Source organism: Bison bison, unplaced genomic scaffold (genome assembly GCF_000754665.1).
Source record: "Bison bison bison isolate TAMUID 2011002044 unplaced genomic scaffold, Bison_UMD1.0 scf7180017864498, whole genome shotgun sequence".
In the NCBI taxonomy this organism is placed as follows: domain Eukaryota; kingdom Metazoa; phylum Chordata; class Mammalia; order Artiodactyla; family Bovidae; genus Bison; species Bison bison.
Genome location: NW_011495057.1, coordinates 6,984,226 through 6,998,234, shown reverse-complemented (window position 1 = coordinate 6,998,234; position 14,009 = coordinate 6,984,226).

Genomic DNA, 14,009 nt, shown 5'->3' with positions numbered 1-14,009 from the left:
TCATAGGGAAATGAATTAATGAATTCACAAGCAATTCTTTCTCTAACAGTCTTGTAAGAAAATTCAAGGCACTGCCAGAAGGCCCATGGCAAGCAATTCACTTGGCATCTGACTAATGGTGTAAACTCTGTTGAGATCATGTTGGCTTGAAGATGTCACTGATATGCTTTGCTACCATCATCAACAGAATGATGCACGGCAGGGCAACTTTGGTGATGGACCTTCTATTACACATCATCTTTGTTTTCTACCACAGTTGACATTTTTTGTTTTTCTTTCCTGGCCCATTTTGGAATTAAAACCACTCAGGGTTGGAATAGACTTTCTATTTTAAGTGAAGTGAAAGTGAAGTTGCTCAGTCGTGTCCGACTCTTTGCGACCCCATGGACTGTTTGTCTACCAGGCTCCTCTGTCCATGGGACTTTCCAGGCAAGAATACTGGAGTGGGTTGTCATTTCCTGCTCAAGGGTAGCATAATCTAATCCAAATACATCACATTGCTGGCTACAGCTTTCTGGTCAATTCTGCTTTCCCATAACATGTTTCAATCATTGTACAACTTTGGGCAAGGGACAAAGGCACTGGGTCCAACTTTTGCAGTTTAAGAGTAAAGTTCTTTTCAAGTTGAAAATGATATGATTTCTTATCCATTTCATCTAGGTAGTGAATCATTACATGGATTACTTTAGTATGAAATGTAAACGATAGTACCAGAAATTAAGGCAGAAATGACCGTAGGGACAGTGGTGGTGGTGATGGTGGGGTCCCAGTAAGGCAAGCAGAGGCGGGAGAAACATTGTGTTGCCCAACAATTTTGTTTGGGTTTTTCCATCATGTTTTATGGAAAAACTGGAGTGGACTTATTGGCCAACCCAATAGAATGAGGCACGATTGGTGCTCCCAGAGTGGCTCAGTTCTGAGTATTACCTGGAGGGAGATACCCACATCCTCCCTAGTTGAGAGTGGGCACAAGAGGCAGACTCTTACCCTGGGTTAATATTTCTGAAAGTGTGGTTTTAAGTTACATCAAAGAGGGCTCTGTTATAATCTTGGGGACATTCTGGGTTACATAAAATCAAACAGAATATACCCTTTGGAAGGGTTTTCAAAGTCCCTAGTGGATAGACATGCATTCAAAACTCCATGAGGCATATTTCCCAGTATTCAGTGGTTCCGAAACTCATCTGAACATTTATTTTCTTCATGGAGATTCTCAAGGGTTCAATTTTCCAATGAACAGATTTTTGCAAACATTCTTTGTAGTAATACTTGGCAAATTCAAGTTCACCCCAGAGTGAGGCCCAAAGGATCCCTTAATGTGAAATCCTGGCATTTATATTAGACCTGTGCTTAACAAGCCCTGAGTTTACAGTAGATAACTCTTGGGGCAAAACTAGCCTCCACAATTCATAAGTTGACCTTCAACTTGTTTTTGTTTGCATAGTTTTCTTACTTGCTTATCTTATCTCCTGAGCAAAGGTTAGCTCAATTTTGACTGAAAGGATGTTTTTAAAATGTGTAACCTATTTATGTATTTCCCCTTGAGGTGTGACTAATATATTTTCCTCTCTATTCGTGTAGAATTTCAGAACAGATTTTATCATCAATTTCGTTATAGTAAAATTGACAAACTTTACAACTCAAGTTTTCTGAATGACAGAAAAAATATCCATTGATTTATCTGGCTAATTTTGATGTTTTTAATCATATTAAAAAACCAATCATACCCTATGTGATATAATTCATAATTGAAATGTTTCAAGTTTCCAATCTTTCCAAAACAGAATCAAATTTTGAGAATTGAGCAAAAGATTCTTTTTAAATTGTAAAATTTCTTGAATGAGACAAAACTCATTTTGGAGATATATAAAATCAAATGAAAATCTGGAGATCACCACATGCTTGTCTATCTTCCACTTGAACAGAAAAATGATTTTATAAAATGCATGTTTGGGAAAGTCAAGGTTAAATAAAACAATTCCTACTAGAGGATGAACCTCTTATTACATAGTCTGTCTTCCCCACTATTGTATAGGAAAGAGTCACATACAGTATGTTAAAGACAAATTTAATGTTTTTCACCTACAAATAACTAAGGAGAAAAATGTGTAGATGGAAAAATGACAAAGTGGTTTCATCCAAGTCCAGTACATATGCGTTTGACAAATACCTCCCATTGTTTTTTTAAATGGATTCGGTTGAAAAGGTCCCTTAGTGTGGCTTTCCTCAGTGGATTTCCAATCATGTTGAAAGCCTTCAAATAGGCCCTGAGAAATGCTGGATGACTGAGAGTCATTTAATTTTAGCTTATCAGAATATTGTTATATGAGAACTGTTTGGTACCCAAACATTTCTCCACTCCACTTAGATACAACTTTATTAACCTAAAACAAAACACTAGGGTAGAGGGCAAAGTACAGGAACAACTCGAGTTTATTGATATCACAGTTTATCACGTAGTGTTAATACCATAGAACCACCTATGCAAATTCTTAAAATCATGATAAAATAGAGCTGGGGAATGGGAAGTGAGGCATAGTTGGTTTATCATTTGAGAACAGAGTTTAAGAGACAATTAGTAAGTGAATGCTTTGTAATCATACTCCTCACTTTCTAATTGTGTGTACGTCTGAAAATTGCTAAGAGAATAGATTTTAACATTTCTAATCATAAGAAAAAGTAATGGTGTGGTAATGGATCCTAATTAGGTGACTTGTAGGTATCATTTTGCAATATATACATATATCAAATTATTATGTCATATACCTGAAAAAATAATATAATGTGATATTTCATTTAAAAGTTATAAAAAAGAAAGCAAATCTTTGATTTCTCTGTCACCCCTTTCTCCCACCCCCAGTATAACAAGCACATCTCTTGAATTTGAAAGATGTTTCTTAATTCAGCAACCCCTACACTTTTTAGTCTCAGTAGACTTTGCATTCTTAAAAATTATCAGAACTCTAAAAACGTATTGTTTTGTCAGTTATATAGTAATACATCAACATTTACTGTGTCAGAAATTAAAACTGAGAGTTTTTAGAATCCACAAATACACATTTCATTAGCCATCAGAGCAATGGCATCGCATATAATTTCTGGAAAACTGAACATAACATAGCAAAATGTTTTCATATTACTGAAATAGTTTTATCTTATGAACCACCAGAAAGAGACTCAGGGACCCCCTCCAAGGGGACTCTGGGGATTCTCCAGGCAAGAACACTGGAGTGGGTTGCCATTTCCTTCTCTAAGAACAACTATATTAATTCATTAATAAGTATTAACTAGTACCTACCATGTGCTGGACACTGGAAGAGTTACTATATATGTATTTATATATGTATTAAAACCCTGACTTCTTGATACTTTAAGAATGTAATCTGTAAGCTTCTAAATAAGCTTCTTAATAGTCCAGATCATGTCTTAGTCATAGTATAGCCTCACAGTTCTGTGGACATACATTGTAAATGCTCAGTAAATAACTCGTATAATAAACAGGTAAACAGTTCCATGGTTTACCTGCACCATTCAATTTCTTTGTCTCTGAACCTGTGATTACCCATTTTATCTGAAACCATGCAATGTTTATACCATTTTAAACATGGATATATGACTTATTCTATTACATTCCCAAAATAAACTAGAGTGAGAAGAAAAGTAGAATAGGAGAAAGCAAATCAAACACAATGACCAAAGAGACATAAAAGCAGTTGATTGTTATTCAGTTCTATAGCATTATTCTCTGAGGGGTTTTGAATCCTAAAGATTCGTGGTACAGACAGAACAGGAACCTGCTGAGACTCAGCCAGACCTGAATCCGAGTTGTGGAACTGTTGGGAAAAGTTTTACTTCATTAAACCAATTTTGTTGTTTTTCAGTTGCTAAGTCATGTCCTGCTCTTTGTGATCCCATGGACTCTAGCCCGCCAGGCTCCTCTGTCCTCCACTGTCTCCCAGAGATTGCTCAAATTCATGTCCATTGAGTTGGTGATGCTGTCTAACCATCTCATCCTCTGTCGTCCCCTTCTCCTCCTGCCTTCAATCTTTCCCAGCATCAGGGTCTTTTCCAGTGAGTCAGATCTTCACATCAGGCAGCAAAAGTATTAGAGCTTCAGCTTCAGCGTGACCTTCCAATGAATATGCAGGGTTAATTTTCTTTGGGATTGACTGAGTCAATTTATTCCTCTTAAGAAGAAAGGGACAGTTATTATGAAAATCAAATTTGAATGATATACATCAATAAAGTTTAGAACCTTTAAAAGATGGAACAAATATAGTTGACCCTTGAACAATCCGAGTCTGGACTGCATGGGTCCCCTTTCAATAGTAAATACTACAGTATTACATGATTGACAGATGGTTCACAACTGATCGAATCGAGGGATGCAGAACCAAGGATCAGACAGAAGCAAGCAGGAAGCCCGGATAATGGAGGAGCCATGGATACAGAGGGCTAACTGTAAGTTATAAAGTTGAAAGACTGACACTATTAAATTTCAAGACTTAAAGTTATTACAATTAAAACAGGGTAAAATTGGTTCAGAGGTAAATAGATCAGTAGAATATAATAAAGTTCAGAAATAGACTCATATATGGTACATACAGGCAACTGTGATATAGTTGGGTAAAGACTTTTTTTTTAATGAATAGTTCTGGACCAACATGATAATATATTAGAAAATATCAAATTCTGTCTCATAGTGTATAGAGGTCAGCTTAAAGTTATGAAAACAAAGTCACAACCTCATTCATCATCAAGGAAGTGCAAATTAAAATCCTTAAGGCAACTCTGATCCTGGGGAGAAACTGGCCTTGCCATGCTATGTCATGCTACTGGGGGAAATATGAATTTGTATTACCACTGTGGAACACTAGTAGTATTGACTACACATACCTTGTTATCTTTATTACATTATTCTGTAGTAAGTTTTTAAAATAATCATCAAGTGTTGCCACATTCTTAAAATTTTTCCTCGATGTTTTATGGTTCTTACTGTTCTCTGAATGGAATCTCCTTCCCCTTTTTTTTCACTTCTGATTGCATTGTCTTGTTGGTTATTACTGCATTACAGGGAAGTTGGATTTTCTGTGTTGATCCTTTCTATGGCCGTGTCTATTTATATTTAAGTAGATATCCTTAGAATCTAAATTAGTTTCATTTTTTATCTCATCCTTTCAGTTTTCCACATTATATTTATGTTTTTTGGATTAGTGCTTTGGATCTTTGGATCTTTGCTAACATATTGAATATTAGTGATGATAGCAGCCAAAATATCCAATGCCTGACAATTGAGATAATGTTTCCAATACTGTATTATTAAAAATCATGGTTTTATAACTTTTTGGTGACTACTGTTTTTCAGGTTAAGGAAGTTTTCTCCTATTGCTAATTTTCTAAGAGATTTTATTTAGAATGAGTGATGAATTTTATAAAATTCATTTCTGCATGTGTTTTTTATTTTATGTATAATTTATTATATATATATTCCTTATATTCTTAATGTTGAAAAAATTTTCATTCCTATCATTCTTTAAATATATTCCTGTGTTCAACTTGGAAATAATGTGTGTATGTATTTGTCGTCTATGTTTATATACTCTTTTTATACTTCTTTCTTGTTTCAAAATAGAGATAATCCTAGGTCTTAAAATGAGGTAAAACTTTCCCTCTTTTTCTGTTCACTCTATTGAAAGCTATCTTTTCTTTAAAGATTTTGAAGTTCTCAACCCAATCATTTGGACCCAGTCTTTCTTAGAAGTATGTCTTATCAGCCCTTGACTCTGATTCTTACAAGATTTCTTAAAGGTTTATGAAATTTTCTTGAGTCAATTTTGGTAACATATATTTTCTTAGAAGAAAACAGTGACTTTTTCCAGGTTTTAAAGTTTATTGATAAAAATATACTTTACACACTTTTATAATTTTAATCCTCTTTAGTACAGTTAAAGACTATTATTTGTAAGACCATTGGCATATTTTATCATATCTCTTTTGATCAGAGTTATCAAGGTTTATCTACTTTTAAACAATTGTATTTTCTTTTCAAAGATCCAGACTTTGGTTTTTAATGATGCAGTGCATGATTCTTTTACTATTCTACAATACTCACGTACATGAATATATTTAATTCTGTGGACATTCTGAAATGATATGTGGTCCTTTCCACTTGGAACAGTTCCAATGAACTCTTTTACCAGTGAGAGACCTTGTATTATTTTGCTAAATTTACCTTAAAATAGACTCTGTGTGTAAAAGTGTGGAAAAGCCCAAATGCAACTATGGCTTGAGATCATTTTCTCAAACCACTAAAATGTTGTATCTCCAGCTGGACCTCATCTTATGCTACCAGGTCAGGATTTTCATTAAAGACAGATCTCTGCTATTTGCTTCTTTTCTCCACCCTTCAATAATTAAACAAAATTACCTAAATCCAATATTCTATTGTCCACTGAGACTATCCCATCTTGGTTAGAATTACAATTATTTTGCTCCTATATATTGTTTGACATTCCAAATATCAAAGACCTCAGAAAATTCGGGACTACAAATAATCCCTCTATATCCATGACTATAATACAAGCATTTCATGTGCTCTTTGACTTTTGATCCAGTTCATCTGATTTGAATGGCTTTGAAGAAAGAAGTTCTAACACAAAAAATATTTAACCTGAGAAACAATTCTCTCAACGTGTTTGCTCATTCACTTCTCACTTAATGTGAGAAACATGAAGGTTGAAATACTTTTTGGAAAACAGTATTTCAAAAGATTCACTCAGACAGAAAGTTAAAGTAGGCTATACATTTCCCTCCCCTGGTGGCTTGAAGTGCCACCATCCACTGACTAACAAAAAATGGAAAAACATCTTTTGTGACTAGTTGACATTTTACTTTCTTTGGAAATAAAGAAGGAGATGTGTCTATAACTGCCCACAGCACTGCTCAAAGTGAGAGTTAGGCAGCCGTCTACTTTGGCTGGAAACAAAGTCACCACTTCCTTGGTAGTTTAAAGTCTCAGAGCAAACATTGGTTTAAAGCCTATAGTATCCTGTTGCTCACTTCCTGATTTACAACTTTCAGGGACAGAGAGATTGTCCTGTAGCAAAGACAGGTGGTTAAGAACGTGAAAGCCACACTATGTTGATCACTTTGCGCAAAGAGAACATGTGTAAAATTACTCTGAATGCCTAAGTTTACTTGTACGCTTAGGTATTTTGCCTTTCCCATCTCCATCTCTGTTTTTGCTTTATACCCAGTCCCACCTTGCGTCAATTTTTGCAGAAAAAGATTAGGCAGGTTGGGCTGCTCCTTTCCACTGGCTTGAAACACACATTAGCCCTATGCTGCCAAAATAAACTACCTTTTCCTCTTCTGTTCTCTTTGGATCTCTGTAATTGCGGAAGTTGAGCTGATTTGAGCGACATAAGAATGAAAAAACCACCCCCTGCTCTGCTTTGCAAACTGCCATTCATTTCAGGAAAATAACTCTGCCTGTTGGCTGGAAATCCAGCTGCTTGTCATGTTAGAGCATGTGGCGTCTGCTGCTGAGTCCAGCTGTACAGCCGAGATCAGTGCCCTAAGGACTGAGCACAGAAATGCTGTGATCCCTGGTGGTGACAGGGTCTCTGCTAACAAGCCTCTAGACATTCAAGATGAAATGTCATCACCCCAGCTCAGCTATCACAGAAGGATGAAACAAAGCATCTAAAGACCTTTAATAGCATCAGAGTCTGGGAAATAAGTGAAGCATCCTTGTGTAGTTCCCCATTCCATAGAGTTGATGTCAATTCTGTGAGCAACTGTGACCCCTCTCTTTCACCTTCATCCCTAATACTCAGAGATGAAAAGATCACATGGAACAACAACTTTCCCCATGATTGAACTTAAAGCATTTTCAGATCTGGCTGCTAGTTGTCATTCATTACTCAATAAATCATTTTAAACACCTATTGTGTAAAAGTCCCTGTGCTAGAAGTTGAAGTTGATGAAGAAATGAATAGTCAAATTCTCTGCCTTCATGGAGTCACAGGTAAGAATCAGTCGATATTTATTTCAGGTCCCCAGTCCCACTGCACTGGCCCTACTCCAATGACTGGTGTCCTAATAAGAGAGAAAATTGCATCCAGGAACAAAGGGAAAAAAGCCTTGCAGTGATGGAGGCCGAGATTGGAGGGAGGTATCAACAAACCCAAGAATGTCAGGGATTCCCAGCAATCTCAAGAACCTGGGGAAGAGGCACAGAACAGCCTTTAGAAGGACCAAATCCAGCTGACACCTTGATTTCAGACTTCAGACATCCAGAACTATGAGACAAAAACATTCCTGTTGTTTTAAGCCACCTGGTTTGTGGTAACTTGTGCCTGCAGTCCTGAGGTATTAATAACTTGATCTATAATTCCTGGACTAGGCTATGAAAGAGAAACTTTCAGACTGAGGAGAGTGCAAAGAAGCTGGGGAAGGTAGAATGCAACAAGCAGTGAATACATGGCCTTCAACCTTGATTGATTCCTCTAAACGTCTATGAAACTAGTTTCACTCTTGTAACAAATAATAAGAGCCAAGTTCTCTTTCCTAGACTACTTCTGCAAGTAGTGCCACCTGGGGAAGGTTTCTATAAGCCAACCACTGAAGAGGCATCTGTCAGTTGGACGGCTTTCCTTCCGGTCAATTCTTTCATTACAGCAAGCATCGTTCAAGCCTCAGCTCGTTTCTGGCTATGGAAAGTGGAAAGTCACATGTGCTAGCAGCTGTCTAGAAAATGACATCATCATGGCTGTGGATATGGCTAAGTTTTACTGAGTTCAGTAATTTTTTTTTTTTTTGGTACTATATGGTGTGTGATCATAAGCGATGAGTGAGTTTTCAAAACATGCCAGGACTAACATATCCAAAGATTGCCATCCATTAAGACAGTCACCAATGTCTTTATAACTCTGAATATTGCTAGAACTCCTCTTGTGCAATTGTCTTCAAATCTGGTTAATGAAGCACATGAGAAGCCAGCCTCATAAATTTATAGTCCCACATAATTTTGACCATTAAGGATGTCACCGTGCTTGATGGATCTTACCCACCTTATCCATCAGAATTGACTCTGAATAACTTTTGACCATATCTCCAAATAAAATCCACCATCCATGGAGTAATACTTGCTTCCAGTGAGCACATTCAAAAGAAAAATAGCTTCTAAAATTCCTTTCAAAGGAAGGTTTAGCACAGTGACTTACAGGTGGTTGACACCCAATTAAGATTTTGTGGAACTGCTTTGAATACACTGTGGGTTCTGAAGACACCGCCAAAGGAGAAATACGGAAGTATTAAAAGAACATAGCTTTCTAATGTGCTTTGTAGAAGGAAATGATAGTCAACTATATGTTTAAATTGTAATCCACATTAAAAATAAAGTAATATAGGGACTTCCCTAGAGGTCCAGGGGTTAAGACTCATGCTTTCAATGCAGGGAGCACATGTTTGATCCCTGGTCCGAGAAGTAAGATCCCACAGGATACATGGTGCGAGAAAAAAACCACAAACACAACATTATAAATCAGCTATATTTCAATAAAAATTTAGCTAAAAATAAAATAATGTAACTTTGTTGCTATATTAATTCAGTACCTATGTTCCTGTTAGGAGATCCAATTTTATGGATTTTGCAAATTATGAAGAGTGCATTGCAAACTATGCTTATGACTGTTTACTTTTTGTTTTCTTGGATTAATAATAGCATAGTGAAACATTTTACCAAAAATTTATTATTTAGTTTCATTTTGTCAACACCATCTATTCATTTCCTTGTCAAACTACAACTGTGAATCTAAAGGTTACATTTGTAAAAGCAGCAGGAAAGCAGTAAAATAAACTGATACAAACACTAAAAACCACTAGCACTGGGGTAACTAATATATGGACTTTCTGAGGCTCAAGGGTTAAAAACCCATCTGTCAGTGCAGGAGACGTGGATTCAACGCCTGGGTTGGGAAGATCACCTGAGGAAGGAAATGGCAGCCCACTCCAGTATTCTCACCTGGGAGATTCCACGGACAGAGGAGGCTGGAGAGTATAGCCCATGGGGTCACAAAAGCGTCTGACACAACTTAGCAACTAAATAACGACAAGTAATGCACAGGTAGCATGAATTGTTTTCACTCCAAGAACACTGTTGGAGAAGATTCAGAGAGGGAAAGATGCGTTAGAACTAAATGCCTAGATGACAAGTGCGACTGGATTGCCGACAAAAGAGAAAGGGACTGAAGCTGTTTAAACAAAGGAAGCGTTTTGGTGATTTAATGCATGGTCTTGTTTTCCTTTGGTAACCTTATCACTTTACCTGGCTCTTTGGCCAGTCACTCTAACAGATGTAAAATGACAGGTCAAAGCAAAGCCACTAATTTTTTTTTTTTAAGTGAACGTGGAATACTAGGCTTTAAAAGTGGCTCAGGTTGTAGGAATGTAAAATGGTGCAGTACCTTGAAAAATAGTTTGGTGATTTCTCAAAAGGTTTAACATGGATTTACCACATGTCACAGTAATTTCACTCCTAGATATATATCCAAGAGAAACTAAGATATATATCCACACAAATGTTCATAGCAGCATTATTCATAATAACAAACAAGTAGAAGCAACCTAAGTGCCGATCAACTGTGAATATATAAACAAAAAGTGAGGTATCCATACAATGGAATGTTATTTGGTAATAAAAAATGAAGGGGCAATATATGCCACAATATGAATAAAACTTGAAAACATTATGCTACATGAAAGAAGTTATTCACGAAGGATCACAGATTATATTATTAAATTTATAGGACATTTCCAAAGTAGGCAAATCTATAAGGGACAAAAACAGATTAGTGATTGCCAGAGGCTGGGAAGGAGGCGGGAGATTGGGGAATGACTGCTAATGGGTCCCCAGTTTCTTTTGGGGGTGTTGAAAATATTTAAAAATTGACCCAGTGCTGGTTGCACAACCATGTGAAATCACTAAAATCGTTGGATTATATACTTTATTTTTTTAAAGCCTTTTTGATGTGAACCAATTTTAAGGTCTTCATTGAATCTGTTACAATATTGCTTCTGTTTTATATTTTGGCTCTTTTAGCCAGAAGCAATGTGGGATCTTTCTTAGCTCCCTAATCAGGGATCAAACCTGTACCCCCTGCATAGAAAGACCTAGTCTTAACCACTGAACCACAAGGGAAGTCTCAGAATTTTACTCTTTAAATATGTGAAATGTATGGGTGTTTATCTAAACAAAGCTGTTAAAAAAAAAAATGACTCAAATCTTTTTTGAAAGCCTCAAGCTTTGTGTTAAAAGGATTTTCTCCATAGGTGCTGGTACCTCTCCGGGGTAAGAGATAAGGAATGAAATTAAACTTTCAGGATCTGGAAAAGTGCAGTTTCTGCTGCTTCCCCAGAAATAAGAAGGGTTAAGTCAAATTTGGGATAGAGATATTTTAGCCATTTTATTATGTTTATAATTTTTTTTTTTTGGGTCAGAACATCTCATTATTACCGTAAGTCAATAGATAGGTGTTTAAACATTTGATATCGTGAAAACAGAAGTAGTTCTTAGGAGATTATCCTGGGTTCTGATGTTTCTGAGTTTCCCCAATGTCTCAGAAATTTCTGGAATCACATTAAGGATTCCAGGGACATTCAGTCTTGTTTATATCCTTAAATTGTGATCCAGCTATAGTTTCTTTAGGAAGTCAACTCTCATTGATGTCACTGCTTAAGCTCTCAGTTATTGGGTAGTTTTTCCTACCAGTCATTTATCTAATTTTATGTGTACTCTCTTATTCGATCCTTACAACAATGCAATACTGCATAACACCAAGGGGGAACATCTCAAGTGGATGCAATGTTTGAAGCAACAGTTCTAAGTTTCATTATCTTCAGTGGCTTGGAAGAGGGTTCAGAGCCTCACCTAAGGTGACATAACCAGGAAACTTTGGAGCAGAAGGTGAGCTTTGACCCACCTGACTCAGGACTTTACTAGATGAGGCTCCGGGTTGAGAGTTTGTGAAGGCAGTTGGTTAGTACATTGAAGGAGGGGATCATGACAGTACAACACGGGGCTAAGCCTAGGGCTCTGTTCAGACATCCTCTTTGGAATACGGGTTAAATCACTTAAAACTGTAGACTGTGATCAATTACTTAAGTTCATCTGCCTCCTTTACTCTTGGCTGTGATAACAGAATGATAATTTTATAATATTTTGAGGTGTGGAGTGAAATAATCCTTGTAAAGAGGTTGATACAGTGTTTGGTATACTATAAAGCTACTAACAAGTGTCACTTTTTAAGGTGTTTATGAGTGTATGACTTTATAGGGAAATTATGCTACTCTGTCCACACATTTTTTTTTAACATTTTGGTCATGCCCCATGGCATGTGGGATCTTAGTTCCCCAACCAGAGATTGAACCCATACCCCCTGCATTGGAAGTGCAAAGTCTTAACCACTGGACCACCAGGGAAGTCCCAGGTCCACACTTTTGAAGCTGTCAAATGACAGAACTATACAATTCTTCTTTTTTTTTTAATTTTATTTTATTTTTAAACTTTACAAATTGTATTAGTTTTACCAAATATCAAAATGAATCCGCCACAGGTATACATGTGTTCCCCATCCTGAACCCTCCTCCCTCCCCATACCATCCCTCTGGGTCGTCCCAGTGCACTAGCCCCAAGCATCCAGTATCATGCATCAAACCTGGACTGGCAACTCATTTCATACATGATATATTCTTGCTGTCTTAGTGACAGAGTTGGAGCTCCACATCATGGATAGATTAGTGAAGAATCAATCACTGATATTTTGCATACAGAGATGAGCTAAAAAAGCATCAGTTCAGTGATTTCAAGTATACATGTATGCATAATTTTCATAAGCATTGAGTAGCATGTGTTTTTACAGCACTGGGTGACTAAGGCTTATTTTGCCATTATCCTGTTGTGAACAGGCATGGAATGTTTAGTTACTTCAATGCACCTGTACAAAACACCTTTATTTGAGAATCTACATTTGAGAAGCATTTTTATTTGAGAGACAACCTGCCAATATGTATTTTTTCAGGAAAAAAAAAAGCAATGAAGGTGTTCTCTATACACTAATATAGAAGTTCTTCAAAACATATTAGCAAAAAAAAAAAAATGGAAAGCCGTGAAGCATTGTGATTTGTATGATAAAATTGGTGTAAAGGGGGTGGGGAGAATGTGAATGTATAGCTATATCTTCAGCTGGAATGGGAGAAGGACTCTTCATTCTAGGCCATTTTGTGCATGTGGATTTATTCTTGTGAATGTGTTACTTATTCAGAAAGTTAAACATACACTTTAAAAAGTAAATCTCCCCAGCGGCTTTTGGTTAGAGGAAGTAGAGGAATCATATTCACATCACTTTTTAATAAATAGTAATTGTTGAAGGACAGAGGGATAAAGGGCACGGGGAGTTCTTATTTGTCGCTTAGAACAGAGAATGCAAATGAAGAGTCAGTTGTTTTCAATCACCTTATTTATAATTATGAACCTGAGGATAAGAAAATAATGTCACCGAACACAAGGAGAAACCCCAGTTGGTGGCGGTGAGCTAAGGAGAGAAACATAACTAAACAGCCCAGAGTTTGTTACCCAGGAGAAGACCCTGACTTTGAGGCTAGGTGTGCAAAGTCACATTCAAGGAGTGTCAAACACAATTATATTTTGCACTTACCACTTTGAGCCATAGAATTGTTTTTTTCAAAATTTACAAAACGCTAAGGGTTAAAAGAAAGTTTGTTTTAGCACATTATGTATGTTATATAATATGGGTATAGTTAAATAAATGCTTAATAAATGTGCTTATCTTATAAAACTTTTAGTTCATATAAATATGTCAAGCAAATCAGCTATGCTGGCTTTGAAAAAAATCAAGGTTTATTTCAAAATGGAAAAAGAATTTAGAGCCAGGAAGACTAGAACCATCACCACATGCCTGATAGAACAACGAATCATTTTCCTATTG